The 15,505-nt window shown below is 45.4% G+C and overlaps 1 protein-coding gene across 2 annotated transcripts in view; it reads left to right on the top strand.

Annotated features, from left to right (window-relative positions):
- Positions 1 to 15,505, top strand: part of MMD (monocyte to macrophage differentiation associated) — a 137,532-nt gene that overhangs the window by 51,415 nt on the left and 70,612 nt on the right. Inside the window, exons 3-4 of one of the 2 annotated variants that reach the window (XM_030534105.1) lie at positions 2,124 to 2,238; positions 2,687 to 2,745. The gene's annotated coding sequence lies outside the window, so the exon portion shown is untranslated. Of the gene's footprint in view, positions 1 to 2,096; positions 2,239 to 2,686; positions 2,746 to 15,505 lie in introns of those variants that run through there. The other variant, XM_030534104.1, reaches the window with a different exon arrangement.

Genomic DNA, 15,505 nt, shown 5'->3' with positions numbered 1-15,505 from the left:
GCGTGAGCGGGGATGGGATCCAGATTCTCCTGTTCTGAAAACACAAATGCCTGAGAGAAGAAATGTTAGCAGTATGGGATCTCTGGTACACAGCAGCAAAGTGATTATTCTATCCACTAGAAGGCAGTGGTATACATACACACTAGCCAGGTTGTGGCACTGTAGATAGGTATACTGACGTGTGTGTGTATATACACACATTGTACACAGTTAACAATCTAAGCAGACCAGTTTGTACATGGATTATATGAGAAATTTTCACATATTCAATGCTATATAAATTTTATTTCTTCTAACAATTTTGAGTCATTATTTTAAGCCCTGCTTACAGAATATTTGCCAAAGTTTTGCAGCCTGGTTCATCACAGAATCCTATATCTATGAGCCCTTCACAGGGCTGTTAATGTGCTATTTTTTTAAACTGAGGTGCAAAACCCTGACCTTACACTTTCCAAAGAGAAAGACGTGAGAGGATCCCTCCCCCACCCCCCAGACATTAATTGAACTGCTCATGGGAGGGTGTTGTGTTCTGTGGGCTCTTTCCCTCTCTTATAGGTCTGATCACAACACAGTCACTGATGAATTTTATCCTCAAAACACCAAAGTCTTGCTCAAGGTGACACAGGAAGTCTGGGACTGAAATGAAAATTGAACTCACCTTACCCACTAGGTTATCCATGCTTCCTGTAATAGCCCTGCTATGGTGTCTTCATTTTCCCTTCTAGCTGTCAATGAGGAGGGGGTTTGCTTTCTCCTTTTCAATCCTGCATGATTTTTCCATTGCAGATTATGCTGCATTTTCTAAATTGTTTCAGTCTCTCTCTCTGTGTGGTTCTTTTTTTGCATGGGCCGGAGAAATGCTCATGCACTCACTAGTAACCCACACAAGCCACTTCAATACTGAATGCTTGGAGATGGCCCCTTTCAGTGGGAAGGGGACCCCAGCAGGTATATTTTTATTTTGAAGAGTTTTTGTTTTATTCTGAAGCTGGCCCTTTTGCTGTTAGTGACCTGATCTTGGGCATATAGAACAGCTGGGAAAACAAGAGAGCTGTCAAAGCGGCATCCTGCCAAAAAAGGGGACTAGAAGGCATCAGAAACCATGAGAAAGATGGGTTTCTTGCCAAGCAACTGGGTGGTCCACATGGAGTCTGTGTCTCACAATGGACCTTGTGAAACTTACCACAGCCCTGAACACAAATGTCTCCCTTGAAGACCCAGGCAACTTATTTATCTCCTGTTATTGCTCCGCTGCCAGCCCCTAGGACTTCGCCCTAAGGCATATGCTCCTTTGTTTTGGTTGTTGTTTAAGAAGACGGATTAGGTTCCTTTGGCTCTTATGAGAGAGAAGGACTAATAGCAGAGAAAGAGTGGCACTGCACATCACCTGGTCAGTGGAAACAAAGAGAATGCTCATGGGTTTTAAATTGAGTTCAGAATGGCTTCCTTCAGCCTGGCTTCTAAATGAATCCAGACCAAAGGGGATGGCTTTGGGCAGCAAGAGTCTAAATCTTGCAAATAACAACATTACCCCAGCCCAAGGATGTAGTGCTAACAGCCAGCCAAGGCCCTCCAAACATAACCCTCTTACAGTGCACTGGGGGGGTAACATCATTCAATACAGCTGGCTGAGTTCCACTACCCTGCAGTCTCTGCACTCTGGGGGGTACTTCTACTCCAGGAGAGACTGCTAACCCTTCCCCAGCCAACCTCTGGATGGATCTTGTAGCCCAGATCACAGGACCCCGCTCCTGCTGAAGACTTTTCTCAGCCCTTTTTAGAGAAGTCTCTCTCTGCTCCTCAGAGGAAAGAGCCTAATATGTAGTCTCCTTTGGAGACAGACACACTTCCCAAAACCAAGTTCATCACCATGGGCAGAGATGGTGTTCCACGAAAACACCATGGCAACTGCAGAACCAGCCGAAGGGGTCTTTGCATGTGGTGGTGGGGCAGGTGGAGGTGGGCATTGGTGGTAAGCAATCTGCCTCACAGACAGATCTGTGGGAAAGATACATTGTTATACATGTTCCACATTAATCTAACCTTTAAATCCAAATTCAGTTCCCATATGTTTTCTACTTCTTGCAGAGCTTCATCTTTTTCTTCTTTGTGCTTGGGTCCAGGCACATTCAGGGAGGCTGGAACAATCAGAACTGCTACTGCAAACCCAGTCCCTGCATTTACTGATACGTCAGCATAACTGAGTCGAAGACTAATGTTGCCTTGGTGTATGATAAGGTAGGGCTACCTATATTAACATGCAGGGTGGCTACAGCTGTCATAATAATTGGCTTTGACCCAGATAAAAAGTGAAGTGGATACAAAGAAAACCTGTAATGGGGATGGGGGGAAATGGGAGGATAGAGGGAGTTTGGTGGGGGGCACGGGAATTCTAAGAACAGCCAAGCTTACTTTATTTTATGTTATTGCTTTTTTTTCAGTTACCCATAAATTTAAACCTCATGAAGTGGGTGAGTTTGGACACTTAAACCCCAAGCCTTATACACATGCCTCCCTTTGCATGTGAGCAGTGTCACTTTCTCCAGTGGGATCACTCGTATCTAAAATGAAGTACATGTCCAAGTGCTTCTAGGATCAGGGCCTAACTGTGGAGGACAGTGTGGGAATCAGCCCATTCATAAACAGGACAGAATAATGATTTTCCTTTCTCCTACCTTTTCAAAAGGAAAAGAACAACTCCCTCCCTCTGCTGCTATTTAGAAACCTGATTGTCTATTTGAAGAGGTAAGAAATCAACCTTGTTTTCAAACATACGGGGGTACGTGCAGCTTTAGAGGTTATGATCCAGCACAGCGCAGCCAATATGCTAGAAAAACATTGTTTTATTCAAAGTGAAATCATTCCTACTTCTTTGAACCAGGGCAATCAATTGAAGTACTTCCAGACCCAAAACCAGCTGTTTGAAATAGGATATTAAATTTAGTGTTCGCCATTTAGCACTGTCTCCATGTTGTCTATAAAAAAAATAAAGGAAAGAGATTTTCTACGTCTAAAAGATCTGCCAAGCATAAGAATGTTATTTTGCTCTCTAATTAGATGATCCATCGGGCTAAGAATGAAAACATACCAGGCTGCACTTAGTTTGCTGTAATACAGCCCAAATGTGGACAACTGCAGCCTGTGGGTTGGAGTGGTTTTATCTCCTTGGGGCATGTGTGGTCATCAGAGATCAAATTCAAACCAGCGTAACTGAAGTGCAGGTCACTGAGTGACACCAGTGACTGATTTGGCCCCTTCTACTTGCTACTCTTCAGAGGATTTTCTTTTTGATTTGCTGCCTCTTTGCCTGAAGAGGGTACAGACTTGCAGGAAACTGTTTCAGACAGCGAGAACAACAAGGTTACTGAAGTGGGGAGCTGGCAGTTGGTTGGCAGTGGCCTTCTCCTAAGAATTCTAATGGATCCTCCCTAATCTCAAAGAGAGTCAGCTTTGGGGAAAGTACCTTATAAATCAAGGCTGTAATGAATAATCTGGAGGTAGGAGGGGTGACAGCCTCTTGGAACATTGTCCACACCAATAAAACTGTTGTCTGGAGAGAAGAAATTAACACAGGTCATAACCAGACTGATCATCAGGCTTGTACCGTGGCAGACAACAATCCACAGCTGGACTAATGGACACTGAAAGTGGCCTCCCTGCCCCTTTTTTCTGTCAGGGAGCCTCAGCCACTAACACTTCTTACCTTTACTAGATTGTGCAACTTGGCACAAGAAATGGTTCAAAGGGCAGATTTCTATCATCACACATTGAGCCTCCTTCTGGGTTTGACAAGTGATGGATGAGCCAATAGTCCCATGATGTCACTTTGGGACCACACCCAAAAGAGGAAACTAAACCCAGGACAGATCACTTGGGTGGATAAAGCCAGCCACTCAGCTCAAAGAAACTTCTAGAGTGAGTTTCCTCCTTTTCTCTCTGGTGTGAAGAGAGTGCACAAAAGAGAGCTGAGATGCACTGAGGATTTTGGAAGCTGTGCTCTGACATGTCTGGTAAATACTGGGCTCGGATGGAGTTGGGGTAGCGCCCTGCCAAATTGTTGCTGTCGCCCTCCTGATTTAGTGTGAGCTCTCTGTAGGCTTGCTGCTGGACAGAACACAGGGAAAGACATGAATTGTAAAAGTCAAGGATGATCAGACCATAATCCAGCACCCTAGCCAATGAGGGATTGTTTGTTTCTACAGCATATCCTCTCCTCTCTGCTTTTAAATGTGCCAATTGCAGGTACATTCCCTTGGGAGACTGTTTGGAAAGCTTTCTCTGATAGTCAACCTAAATTTTTCTTTCCTGATTTTTGTCCCATCCTCCTTATTATGTCCCTTCCTACTACCCTAAAGAAGCCCCCTCACTCCTTCATGTTTGCACCAGAGCAGTGCGAACCTCGGGGGAAGGATGATATGTAAGGATTCATGTACTAATACTGTCCTGCAAACATTTATGACTTTACTCCTATCCATACTCCCACTGAAGTCTATAGAAGTGAAGTTATGCATGTACGTAAGTGTTTGCAGGATTGGGGTCTTATTTTATTTTGGTCTGAGTTTCACCTTAAATTTTAGGATTGAAAGATTCTGATACGGGACATTTGGGCAATATTAACATATAAATGCATTACTACTAAGAAGTTGATAACCCAAAATGTCAATGCAGAACTATTGATGTTCAACGAACTCCTCATCAAAACCATGAATGAAACCATGAATGTTGCATAATTTCAAAACAGGACCAGCAATTGTCAAAAGCTCATTCAAAAGAAGCACAGCAAGCCTTTTGATGAGCCTGGGCCAAATTCTGTGGGTCTCATGAAAGGTCAGGTCAGGCGAGGTTTCACTGTGAACATGAGTCACCATCTCACAATCTGTTTCCACGTCTTTCCTCACCAAGCAGCTGAAGGCTATATTGATTTGAGATCAGTTGAGTTTGCACTAAGATAAATCATTATGAACTGACAGAACTAGAACTGAACCTGAATGTTATGAAAGAAACATATCATGAGTCCAAATGGAATGACATGGAAACAATATGACTGAAGCCAAGATTCTAATGCTACACACAAAGACCGGGAGAGAGAGAAAGAAAGATGAACATGATACGAAGCCCCAAAGGACCAATACAATACTGATAAGAAAGCACTGAAAGGTCACACTGCAAAAATGATGGAGACTAAATTCAAAATAGAATGTTGTGACAATGCCAGGACAGAAAAATGAGGAGTGGGGGAGGCTTGAGAACAACATAATAGGAAGTGTCTGAATTAAGATGGAGCAGTTTGAACAAGGCTGAGCAGCAGATTTCATATCCACTTCCAAACTTCCCCAGTGCTTAAGGGTCCAGTACACCTGCTGCAAGATAGGAGAAATGCCACTCACCTGCCTCAATTTGAAGGACAGTTGCTGAGGAAGACAGTCACTGAAGGACACCACGTAGCTCCTCCCCTTCACACAGAGTCTCTGACACCCATTGGCCAGTTGGGGAGGAGGGGTGTTGATTGGCCAGCATTTCCCAGCTCCCAGGATTTAACCTGGGGTGGGGGCCATGTGGAATCCCTTTTGGCTCCATTACACCAGTCCCATCCTACCCCCCTGTGAATGGAAAACCAGCCTGACAGATGCTGCAGGTTTAGCTGATCACCGGTTTAGGGGTCAGGAAGGAACTTTTTTTTCCCCTGTGGGCCAATGGACAGAGGGAGAGGGGAGTTGTTTTGCCTTCCTCACCGCACCTTCAATCCACAGTGGGTTAAGTAGGAAGGTGCTTGGTACCTAACTGAGGTATTTGGCTGAGTTGCAATCAGAAGAACAGTTCCCAGAAGTAAAAACCTGGGATGTTGGTGATGGGTCTGGGACTCATGGAATGGGGTCAGACCTTGTGACTGTCATGGTTGAGGTCCCCACCCTTCTGCACCCTCTGACCCCCTTGCGGAGGGAGGGGAAGGACGCAGAGCGAGCTGAGTCTTGGGAGGTAGTCTGAAGAGGGCCTACCTCAGTTATGGGTTATATGGTAGGAGCCCCGCGTAACCCCCACACTGGAACCAACTAAATGGCTGGTATAGTAGAGTGGGTGATGGGTGGGTAGCGGCCCTCCCCTGTATTTAAGCTTAGTAGAAGTTGCAGTTAAAATCCGCCATGTGTCTTTCCTCATTTCACCCCTGTCTCTGCCTCAGACTCCTAGGCACTAGGGTTCTTGGCAGATCTGGGGTGCTAATTTTGTCCCATCACCACCGAATACAAAATAAAAAGGTAGACGAGTAAGAAAAAGAGAGAGAAACTTGCCTCCTGTGAAACGGGACTGAAAGGGTACAGCACAGGAGTGAGAATGCCTGAAGTAGAATGAAGAGAGGGAAACTGGGCTGTGTGAGTATTTATTATTACTGTTTGGATTTTGGCAGCTCTCTCCCTCACCCAGGGAGACAAAATCCCTACCCTGAAGAGTTTATACCCTGTGCGTAAAATAGGGTTGCTTGTAAAGAGGTGCTGGCAGCAAAGTGGTTTCTATGAGGAACCAAGCTTCCCTATGGTTCAAAATAGCTGCAGTCTGACCTTCAAGGCAGGCTGCAAGATTCAGCTCTGTGTGCTGCAAGGGGCAAAGTTTGATGGGGGTTGAATCTGCATAGGGGATGGGAGCTCTGGTTTAAATTTTGCTGGCTCTCTCAGAAGTCAGTTGCTATTTAAATTTAATCTTTGTTCTGCCAGCAGGGGTGTCCAGATCCTTGGAAAGGTCCCCTCCTTTCTATTATTGTATAAATCCAAGTCAATTAATCAACCAATAAAATCAGTGTCTTGTGGGGTCACACTAAGGAATGGAAAAGAGAGAGTGACACAGACTGAGTACCGGAAAAGAGGACTATGGGGCAATTCTCAGGGGTTCACCTATATTCAACAGAGCATTGATCTGTAGGCCCCTGATTAAGTTCCATTAATTTTAAAGTATGTTGCTGAATAGAGATGGATTTAAGCATGTGGTTTGGGGGATTAATAATTCGTTGATTTTCACAGAGAAACAGACAATGAAAAGTACAAAAAAAAGCTAAATGACTTACAGCTTGTATACGGTTCCAAATACTTCACAGGATCGCTAGTAAAATTATGGAATTACACAATTTATAACTTGTCAAAGCTGCAAGCCCAGACAGTATAAAACCAGACAATAGACATAACATGAGGGAAGGAAAGGCATTGGGGCAGGGGTGAAGAGGAGGGGTTAAGTGGAATGGAGGTCTGGTATTCCATGAGCCATCTCAACATTTCTATCCAAATGTATCGAGAAATGAGGTCCAAATTTATTCAACTTCATATAGTTGCTGTTCATTTCTTTGGCTGCTAATTCAGACAGGTCTGAATGCCACTGATCTGTTCTAGGCATAAGCCTACTCTTCCATTTTTTGTGAAATCATATGTTTTGTGATCATTGCATCCACAAGAACCAAAGTCTTTTCAGCTTTGATGATTTAGAACCAGAGGCCACAGAATTGATCTTATTCCTGTTTTTCAGAAGGTTCGTTCCTAGAGATCATTAGGGAAAGCCCGTGTGTGTGTGTGTGTTTGTGTGTGTGTGTGTGTGTGTGTGTGAGAGAGAGAGAGAGAGAGAGAGAGAGAGAGAGAGCGTGTATGTGTGAGTAAAAGTAGACCATTACCTTCTATATAACCAGTGCATAATAACTTGAATGCGGAGTTTGGAAACCATCCTGTATGTGATTAGCTCTGTTCTACCATGATGCCTATAGCCAAATGATTGATATCCACGTTTCTGCTCTTCCACTGAAATAATTTTTCAACTTCCTGTTGATGTCCAGACTTGATCTATTTTTCCAGTTATCTGGGTTTTACAAAGTACTCCAGAGCTGGGCACGTGGGTGTTTTTTGTCCGTTCAACCCTCTCAGCACTCGATTGCTTCATTGTGTTCTGCAAACAATGAAACGAGAGATGGAAAGAACAGCTGTGACTAGCTGGGCTTGTTGACCAGGTGCTTGGTTTGTATGTAAGTCTCCGTCTTTGAGGGCTTGCTAATCCCTGCAAACTGCTACAAACAGCTGAACCCAAACAGATTTCGATTTCTCCAGTGCCTTCAAACACAAGACGTGATTCAATCTTTGTGATGCTTTTTTTTTTTTTTCAGATTCCAGTAGGGGAATATTAGTATCCTTCTAATTTACTTTCTGATACATCGGGGATCCCAGTTGCAGCCACTGTAATGCCATTAAAGTGAATATACTCTTGAACTTCCACCACTGGGAAGACTATTAAATATTTTACCAGTTAGCTGGCCTGCCTGGTGGAAAAACTAAGAGTGGTCTGGGCTCAGTAGAGCTCCTAGCAATGGGCCTGGGAAAAAAAATAAAACACAATCATCTACCCTAGAAGCCTTCATTGCTTTTACTTTCCCTTCCCATTCCTATCCTCTCTGTTGGGTAGGATGTTGAGCCACTGTTGGATGAGTGGAGTGTTCTGCAGCATCTTTCAAGCCAGCGATCTGCTCAGGCTGTTTTCGTTTAGAAGTCCCCCACCTCCTATCATCCACCTAATCTGCCTGCAACCTCTTCCTGTTACATGGCATCCAGCCAAGGCGCATTCTGGGTTGAAGAACAGTTGGTTTCACAGAACAATGTGGAACAATTGTCTCAGCCTGGTCTACTCGCATGAGTGGTCCCTAAACTCTGCTGCCTTCTCATTTCTTCTCTGGGCGAGACCGTAGACCCCTGGATCAGCAGCCTCTGAGCAGTCTCTTCAAAGACTCCGGTATGATGGGGAAGTCATAGTGTGTGAATGAACGCCCAAAAAATGCACGGATGGCAGGGAAGGCACCTCTACTCTGCCACTTCTCCTAAGGCAGCGGAATCTTGAATTCAGATCCAGAACAAATAGTCCTGAGTTCAGAGGCAAGACTTTGTCCTGATTTATTGCCCACAGATACAGTAACATTCTCTCAAGGGAATTCAAACATTCATCGGGAATAGTGTATTCCTTATGCTGCCCATAGCAAACATGTTTGTTCCAGGAAAATGAAGGGAGAGGCAGCCTGCATATCCAGTGCTGAAGAATGGCATGTAGTATTTGTGCCAAATACAGCAGGGAACCTGTTCAACAGCTTCTCGTCCTACAGTAAAGACTGACATCCAGCACTGCCAAGGTCTCTGAAACCTTTGGGTACCCACCCTCCATCTGTTGGCCCCAGACTTAGAGCCTCCCTTGCACAACTTGTGCACTTGACTCTTCCAGGAAAGAGTGTAACTTCCTCATGGCTATGCCAGAGCTGTTCCTTCCACCTTGCTGTGGTCAGACATTCCCTGCCCCCCCCCCCAACCCCACTCCTTTAGCACATGCTGGCTATGGGCCTAGTCCTATGAGGAGCTGAATTCCTGTGACACCCAGAGAGGACAGCACTGAAAACAAGTCACACAGCAGGTCTGTGACAAATCCAAGAACAGACACAGCCCCCTGGGAAAGAGAAAACAGCTGATCATAACATGCCACATAATGGTAATTAGTCTGATTTCACTAAGGACTAAATTATACCTTTTACACCTAAATTACCTATTTCTTTATCTACGACTTCCCTTTTAGCTGAGTCACAGATAAAGACAGTTAGATGTAACTCAGTACCATGCTCTGGAAGTTGCAGACATGATAGGGATGGCAGATGAGTAAAACCAAAACACTGGATTTAGGATTGTAAGCTTTTTGGGGCAGGGACCAACTTTTCATTCTATGTGTGTACAGCACCGAACACAATGGGACCTAGATCCCTGATTTGGCTCTCTAGCCTTGATTCAGTAAAGTGCCTAACTTTAAGCATGTGAACAATCTTAACCTCAGCCTTGCTTGAACTGGGGCTGCTAGAAGAAACCACAGTGCAAATAAATAATACTGTTTGGTGGAGTAGGTGCATCCAACAACTAGGTTACTTGTTTTTCCTTTTCATCTTTCACCCCAAGTTTATATTCCTTCTTTATTAGTGATTGTTTTAATAGCTATATTTTCCTCATGTAGTGCAGATCAAATGGATAAAAATGCACCTCTAAAGCAGGAAATGGTTTAACCACTGCACTTAAACATTTCCTGAGAGGAGAGAGTATAGCATAAACCATGAACAATAACAGTGGAAAATTGTTTCTCTCTTCAGAATGGGAATGACAGTATGGATTAAAAGAGTTTGAAAAAATAGAGGTCTCCCTCCTAATCAAGAATGTGTATGTTTCTAACATTTAAGGAAACTTACAAGAAAGCCCTGGGATTTCCAAATGCACATGATCTTTTAATGCCATCTACTGGACAAAGGGGTACAGTGCAGCAAGAACTGTTCAGCATCACACAGAGGGATTCTATCCAATCCATGGAAGAACTTCTGAAAAATCTCTTGTTTCCAAATTGGTAATATTGAGAATTTTCATATCCTTTATAGGAAAAGTAGTAGTACATAAGAAACACAAATGGGTATTAGGCACTCAGACACCAGGGCAATGGACATCCTTATAAAAACCTAGATGGATACATAGAGATCTAGAGATATGCTTGGAAATTAACTCATTGTGTGTCATAGCACAACTAAGTTTACCCACTCTATGCCTCATTTTACCCATCTTCAAAGTTGGAGTAATAATATCTACCTCATAAGGGTACATATTGCCAATTCTCACAATTTTATCACAGGTCTCATGATATTTGGCATTTTTTTCCAAGTCCCAGCTCCTGGAGTCTGGTGAAACCCTGAGACTCTTAACTTTTCTTTTCAAAAAGGAAAGTTCCTAGTGGAGAAACCTCAACCCTAGAAGCTCCAACAGCAGAAGGAAAAGAAAGAACCCAAAAGGTATTAACTTTTAACATTTCATAGTTTTAGGGTGACCAGACAGCAAATGTGAAAAATCAGGATGGGAGTGAGGGGTAATAGGAGCCTATATAAGAAAAAGACCCAAAAATCATGACTGTCCCTATAAAATCAGGACATCTGGTCACCATACATGGTTTATAAGCCAGTTTCATAACACTTTGGGGCCTGTCTCATGCTTCTTTACCCTGAGGGTTGACAATAGTGGGGCTGTTGAGTGACATAATGAACTAACAGTGGGAAAGTGCTTTGAAATCCTCAGATTCAGGGTGCTAGAGAATTGCAAAGTAATAGATCCTTATTACAACAAATTATTATTATGCATTTGTATTGCGCTAATACAGAGGTGGGCAAACTACAACCCACGGACCGGATGTGGCCCGTGGGACCTCCTACCCGGCCCCTGAGCTCCTGCCCCTGGAGGCTAGCCCCTGGCCCCTCCCCTGCTGTTCCCCCTCCTCTGTAGCCTTAGCTCACCCCACCGCCGGTGCAATGCTCTGGGTGGTGGGGCTGCGAGCTCCTGGGGCAGCGCCGCTGCAGAGCTCATCCTGACCTGGTGCTCTGTGCTGCACGGTGCATGGCTGTAGTGCCACCAGCCACTGGTGCTCCAGGCAGGGCAGTAAAGGGGCACAGAGCAGGGGTGATTGGATAGACGGCAGGGGAGTTCAGGAGGTGGGCATGTGGCTAGGGGTCAGGATGGTCAGAGGGCGAGGAACTTGGGGTTTAAAGGGGGTAGAGATCCGGGGGGCAGTCAGTAAGGGGGTGGGATGGGGTGGCAGGGGCAGTCAGGGGACAGGGAGCGGGGGAGGTTGGATGGGGCAAGGGTATGAGGGGGCCCATCAGGGAACAGGGGGGGTTGGATGAGACAGGAGTCCTGGGGGTGGATCGTCAGGGGGCGAGAACCAGGGGGGCAGATAGGGAGTGGGGGCCGGGCCATGCCCCCCTCCACTAACTGTCCCTCTATACAATTTCCAAAACCCAATGAGGCCCTCAGGCCAAATAGTTTGCCTGCCCCTGCGCTAGCACGCTGGAACCCCAGACATGGACCAGGACACCAGTGTTCTAGGCACCGTCCTCTCTCATTCCCTTGCAATGGGTCTGCCCACTGCGAAAAGGCTAGAGAGAAGAGCTATTGCTTTGCTCCCCCATCCTGGGTTAAGTCTATTGCCTTAGGTGCTGCATTTACTAAGCGTCCAGCCTACATTTATTCATGGCTGTAACGTATGAGCTCACCTAGTCCCACTAAATTAAAAGATCCTGCTTTGGGTAGCAGGAGGTGATGGGGCAAACACCTCCCCCGCTGGCCTAAATCTTTGCCCACCAAGATACCACTGTTTACTAGTGTCCTCTGCCCACTGGACCCTGACTGAGTTATGCTGTGTATTTGTGCTGCAGTTAGAACTGATCTCTCTCTGTCTCTTATTTCTTCTATTTCAGTAGCACCTAGATGCCCCAACCAAGCTCAGAACCCCATTGTGCTAGGTGCTGTACATACACATTGTCTCTTTCATATGCATAGTAAGACAGTCTCCAATCCAAAAAGCATACAAGCTAATTAGCTCAGACACACAGAGAAGTGGGAGAAAGAAAAAAAAATCTTCATTCCATATTACACAGGGGAAACTGAAGCACAGAGACACTAGGGTCAAGTATTTAGGCCACTAATACTCTGGAGAGGGGTGTGGGATTTTCTCCGAGATGCCTAACTCCCATTCATTTTCTTCTGTCCTGACATTGGAAAAAAGCCACATTAACTTGTTCTCAGGGAGCATTCACTAGGTCAATATCATCCTCCTGCTGTCTAGGAGTTAGGCAGCAGGAGGTGCTATCAGGCTCTTACCCTCCATCCCTCCTGACTAGTGTCCAATATTTAAACTAGCTTCTGAAAATCCCACTAGGCACCTACATGCATCTTTAGGCACCTAATCCTTTAAAAATCTGACCCTGCATCACTTGCCCAATCTCACACAATAAGCCTGTGCAGTTCCAGGAATTCAACCCAGCTCTCCTGATTCTCAGTCCAGCACCTTGAAACCAAGACCATCCATTCAGTTAAAAGAAATACCTGCACAATATAGATGTTGTGCCGGTTTATTCCTTTTTAACCTAAACTTCCTAAACTTTACTTGTTGTTATAAGCTGAGTGACGCCTTGTTACAAATTGAGTTAAAACCTCGTTGAAACTGATGTGTGAACAGGCCCTCCACTTAAGATAGTTGTAAGGGAACACACCTAAAACAAGGCTTAATAAGGTCTGCCCAGAAACTAGCTCTGTGTAGGAGGAGGGTTCAACTGAGTATTGATTTTTTTTGGGGGGGCGAGGGGCAGAACAGAGAAAAGGCAAAAAGCCAGGAAGCCAAGCAACAGCCTGGGAGCATGGTCTGATCCTAGAGAAGCTGTAGAGAGTTTTTGGTCTGGTGTTGGCTAAAGAGGGTTGGGGCTCTAAACCAAGAAATCCTGCCTCCTGCATGCAGAGAAGCGGGACTTTGTAGAACCCCTGTAAATAAACAGGATTGCGTCCATAGGTGGCGACTCTGTGGGTGCTATGGGGCTGGAGTACCCACAGAAAAAAAAAGGGGTGCTGAGCACCCATTGGTCAGCCCCCCCAGCAGCTCCTCCTCCTCCCCCCAGCATCTCCTGACCACCAAAGGCCCTGCAGATCAGTGCCCCCCTTCCCTCCCAGAACCTCCTGCCTGCTGCAGTCAGCTGTTCCGCACCATGCAGGAGGCACAGGGGTGGGAGGAGTGAGAGCAGGGCATGCTTAGGGGATTTAATCTCCAGCTTCTAACATTCATAATGTGCATAATGTACCCTGAATATGTTCTGTACAGTTGAGGATTAGATCAGGGTTTGTGAACTAACTACAGTTTGAATAATCATTGCAGCACGGTTGTTTCCGTGCTGTTGTATTATTCACAGCTTTCATGGCTGGGCTATGGCCATGTGAAAATGAGAGCTGGCAGATTTTACAGCTGTAGACCCCAATCCTGCCATTGTAAGCATCCCTCCACTGTAAGCATCCATTTTCTTCAGCTGCAAAGACAGCAATACAGAACAGGATATATCAATCAGCTAATCCCATCCTATTCTACACCTGATCTCAGTCCTCTGTTTGTGTTCTGCATCATACACTGGGATTGCTGGTGTCTCCACTTCCCTCCTCTTCCACTTCAGACTAAGATTAAAGGGGTTTATTTATCCTGGGGCTATTCTTAGCAATGACTCTGTTCTCTGACAGAACAAGCAGTTAAACCAATCAACCTAGCTTGTTAATAATGATGACAATCAGTGTGTCAGTTAGCTTTCATGGTGTAACCAGCTGGCATCCATAGAGTGATGCTTGGCTTTTGAGAAGCTATTTTCAGTTCTGTTTGAGGCTCTGTTTGTGCCACCGGCTGTCAGGATTCAATTCTGGAGAGTGACATGGGCGGAAACTGCTTCCTCCTTCAATTATTTAACAAAAAGCCTGAGCTGTATGGTGAATTCCTTTTGCAGGACCCAATACGCTTCCAGACTACTATAACACCTGAGAGTTACTGATTGTGTCACTGAGACACAAACCTGAAGTTTGGAGCGGCGCACTGCTGGCATTTCTGTAACTCCGCATATTTGAACAGTGTTGTTTCATTGTTGCCTTGTGTTTTGCTATCTGTTTCCTCTTGTTGTGTCTTGTTTTAGGCTTAGACCAGGGACCATCTTTTTGTTCTGTGTTTGTACAGCTCCTAGCACAGTGAGTGCATGCAGGTTGAAGGCAGATCTGGATCAGTGGTCAGAGTTCACACAAGAGGTTTAATAACCAGGAGATCCAATCCAAGGGGAGCGTATAGCAAGGCAGCTGGCGGGGTCAAGCTGGGTCCAAGTGGCAACTAGCAGGCAATGGTTTGTCGCTCAGGCAAGGCGAGAACAGAAGCAGGAAATTTATATATGGACACCAGCCAATCAGGGCCAAGAGCAAGTAGCCAATCAGGAAGCAGGTCACAGAACCCTGGAAGCTGGCCCACCCAAGTCTGTGAATTCTCCGGTAACTGGATGAGTTGGTGTTGTGTGATGGCCAAGACTACTTCCCAAGAACTCAGTGGGTGTGGGTGACCAGGATTTGAGACTGAGGTCCTGACCTCAGGCCCCTTGTCCATGACGGGGGCTCTGAGATGCTACCACGCTGCAAATGACAATAACTGAACTTGTGAGGAATGCAGCCGCTGCATTGCCCTTTAGTTGGCTGCAGTAGATGTGGGAGGGTTGAGACATAGCCACCAGGTGCCTTTTAAACAGACTAGTGCCAGATGGTGCTAGCAGGGAGCCAGGGGCGCTGGAACAATTTGTGTAGTGGGGGTGCTGAGAGCCATTGAATCAAACTGTAAACTCTGTATATGATGGAAACCGCTTCAAGCCAGGAGTGCGGCAGTCCCTCCAGCATGTTAGTTCCAGCAGCTATGCAGGGAGCAATTCTTGTGCTCAAGAAAGAATAAAAGCCATTATTGTAGCAAGCTCCTATGCTAGGGGGAAGGATCCCAGAGCTCTCTCTCCTTCCCTTGTTTTCTCACAGGAGTGCCGGTCACAGTCAGGGCACTGACAATGATATTCCAGCTTTCTCCCCTTTCTTCCTCATTAGTATCATTTTTCTTCAATACTGATTTCACCGCAGCAATTACTTCCTCTTTCTTTGAA

Source organism: Gopherus evgoodei, chromosome 15 (assembly GCF_007399415.2).
Source record: "Gopherus evgoodei ecotype Sinaloan lineage chromosome 15, rGopEvg1_v1.p, whole genome shotgun sequence".
NCBI classification, from domain to species: Eukaryota; Metazoa; Chordata; order Testudines; family Testudinidae; genus Gopherus; species Gopherus evgoodei.
Note: the sequence above shows the minus strand (reverse complement) of the source record. Positions and strands in the feature narration are given on the sequence as shown.